This window comes from Alligator sinensis, unplaced genomic scaffold (genome assembly GCF_000455745.1).
Source record: "Alligator sinensis unplaced genomic scaffold, ASM45574v1 scaffold1368_1, whole genome shotgun sequence".
NCBI lineage: Eukaryota > Metazoa > Chordata > Crocodylia > Alligatoridae > Alligator > Alligator sinensis.
The window spans coordinates 500,124-503,144 of record NW_005842725.1 but is presented as its reverse complement, the minus strand read 5'-3'; positions in this window follow the sequence as shown (position 1 = coordinate 503,144).

The window sequence follows — 3,021 nt, the reverse complement described above, 5'->3', positions numbered from 1 at the left end:
CTGTGTCTCCCAGCAGATGTCCGGGTAGTTTAGGTCCCCCATGACTACTGCCTCTTTAGCTTTTATGGTCTCCGAAAGCTGCCTCAGGAGCCCCGAATCTATTTCTTCCCCTTGATGTGGGGGTCTGTAGCAGACCCCTACCACCAAATCCCTTTCTCTTTGCCCCCCATGTGGCCTAACCCACAATCCTTCTACGTCCTCATCCTTGGATTCCGTCTTGATGAGGGTTGACGTATATTGCTCTTTGACATGGAGCACAACCCCTCCCCCTTTCTTCCCCACCCTGTCCTTTCTGTACAGCCTATAACCCTCAATATGTACTGCCCAGTCGTGGGACGAATCCCACCAGGTTTCTGTTAGCCCTACTAAGTCGTAGGTGTTTTGTGTAAGCAGGAGCGCTAGTTCATCCTGCTTGTTCCCCATGCTCCTAGCATTAGTATATAGGCACTTGAGCCCTGCGACAGGTGCCTTTGCTACCCCCCCGCTCCGAGTCCCAAGGGGCCCCTTATTTCTTACCTTCTCGTTTCTTACCTGTGCCGTAGTGCTGGCCACCCCACGTCTTGCAGGTTCCCAATGTTCTCCTTCTTCAGGCTGGGCTGTCCTTGTGGGTGCCACATGGTTTGGTGGTCCACAGCTTTCCCTGCCCTCATCTTCCCCTCCCCCCTTTTCCTTTCATTTGTCCAAGTAGTAACTTTGTCAAAGGAGATCAGGTTTGTTTGACACGATTTGTTTTTCATAAATCCACACTGGCTGCTTCTAATTAGCCTTTCCTCCTCCACATGCTTGTAAATAGCCTTCCTTAGGATATTCATAGTGGATATGCCCCACTTCTTTTTCTTAGAAGGAGGATAGCTCTGTGTGGATGCTTTATGTAGACTATTGGGCTCCAAAGAGGCTCATCATCCTGAATCAATTCCCACTGTATTATATTATGGAGTTATTTCAGAGACTCTGGCTGGCCTGGATTTATGCTTGTTTGGACATTTACAGGGTATACTACCAGTATTTGATTTGTGCCAACAAACATGACTGGAAAACTGTCACGGCCACTTTGTGTATCTTGTTAACTTTAAATTTATGTTCTGCCTTTCAGCAACACACCTGCTACATTTCAAAATAAGTAGCTTTAGGGATGTATTAGGTCTACATGTAGCACTGTACCTGGAGGACACTTGCTTTCTTGGAGAATGGGAGCTATGTTGTCAACATTTCTGTTCTGTACTTGAACATTTCTGTCAGAATAATCATCATGCAGAACTGGAGAAATGTGAGTTTGATCAGACTTGTGAAGTTCCTGAGCTATATAATCTCTTATAGTGGACTGAGGATGGAACACCACAGACAGGTGCCTTGATAGACAGATGACAGATAACTTCCCAACACGGCTACAACCTACACCCCAGATAACTTCCATGCACTCCCTTTAAGGAAGTGCGAGGGATCCAATACTTCCTTTAGTTTGCGGATTTTTATTTTTAACGAGGACTTCTCCAAGTAACCACACTCAAGAAGGGTCTCTTTGCTGCAGCCTCAGGGAACTTAACCTGTCCTCACATTGCAGCTTTTTCCCCATGAAAGTCTCATCACTGATATCATATCCCTTATTAAACAGTACCTGAAGTAATGATCACTGATCAGAACATGATCTTTGTGTTGTTATTACCATTGGGCTGGAGCCACTGATGCAAGATACTGGAGTGTTTAAAAAATATTTGTTGCCTATTTTCAGAAAACAAAAACACGGTATTTTGAAAAAGTGAAAACAATGAATGGTTCTTAGTAACAGCAGAACAAGGCCCATGAACCAGCAGGACAGTGCAAGCAAGAGGCCAGCAGCCTAGGAAAGACGCTGCTAGCAAGCAGACAAGCCATATGTTCCTTGGTGTCCTGGAAGCTGTCTCTCCATAGACAGAGAGGGGAAGGCTACACTCTTAAGCTGTTGACTTGGAAGGAGCCTAACTGTATTTGCTGCAATAATTTTTTTTCTCTGTTTGCACCTCTTAATAGAGAAATAGAAACCGCTGCTTGGGTCTGGCTGTTGGGCTGCAGGCTGTCAGGCTGTATGATCACCTGCATGTCTTTGATTGCATCTGCCTATGCTGTCTTCCAACTGGATGAAGCCATATTATAACTCATTTTTAACTTTCTAATATAATAAAGGGCTTAGTGTGTGTGTCCGTAAAGCTTTTGGCCAAATGTGCATGCGCCACCGAATAGGGTTACCATACGTCTGGGTTTTCCCGGACATGTCCTCTTTATGAGCCCTCTGATCACCATCTGGGTGGGTTTTTTTAAATCTGACCAAATGTCTAGGATTTTCCTTTGCTCCACTAGTGGAAGCAGGGGGAGGGCGATCAGAGGCAGCAGGGAACACAGATGTACCTGCCTCCAGCTGTGGAGGCACGGACAGACCGGCGCTCCCTGCTGCCTCCGAACACCCTTCCCCTGCTCCCCCCTGCCTCCGAACACCTCCCCGGTGCACCTTTCCCACCCCCAAAGCAAAGGAAAAACCCAGACATTTGGTCTGAGCAGGGGGTTCAGCTGTGACGGGGCACAGGGGTGGGGTTGCCTGTTCTCCAGTGGAGGGAAGGAGCGGGTGTGGGGGGGCTTTGAGGGTAGCAGGGAACTCTGTGGCCAGGCCGGCAGCACAGGGCATGGTGCTTGTGCTGGCAGGGGCTGAGCAGCCAGCTGACACTGGAGAGGGGAGGAAGGAGAGGGAGGGGGCCATGGCCAGGCTGCCTGGTGTGGTGCAGCAGCCTCATCCCAAAGCAAGAGGGGCCACAAACCTCCCCTTCAGCCCATGCTGGGGCTGGACACACAGCTGCCGCCTGCAGGCACTGGAGCCGCTGCCAGCAGGGCTGGGGGCTGCCTGTGGCTTGACAGTGTGGAGGCGGGGGGGACTGTGGGTCGCTGGAGGCACCGGGGATGGAGTCTGGAGTGAGGGGCACCAGCATGGCCCAGGGGGGCAGGGTACTTCAGCTGGGTGAGTGAGGGGCACTGGCAGGGCTGGGGTCAGTGGCT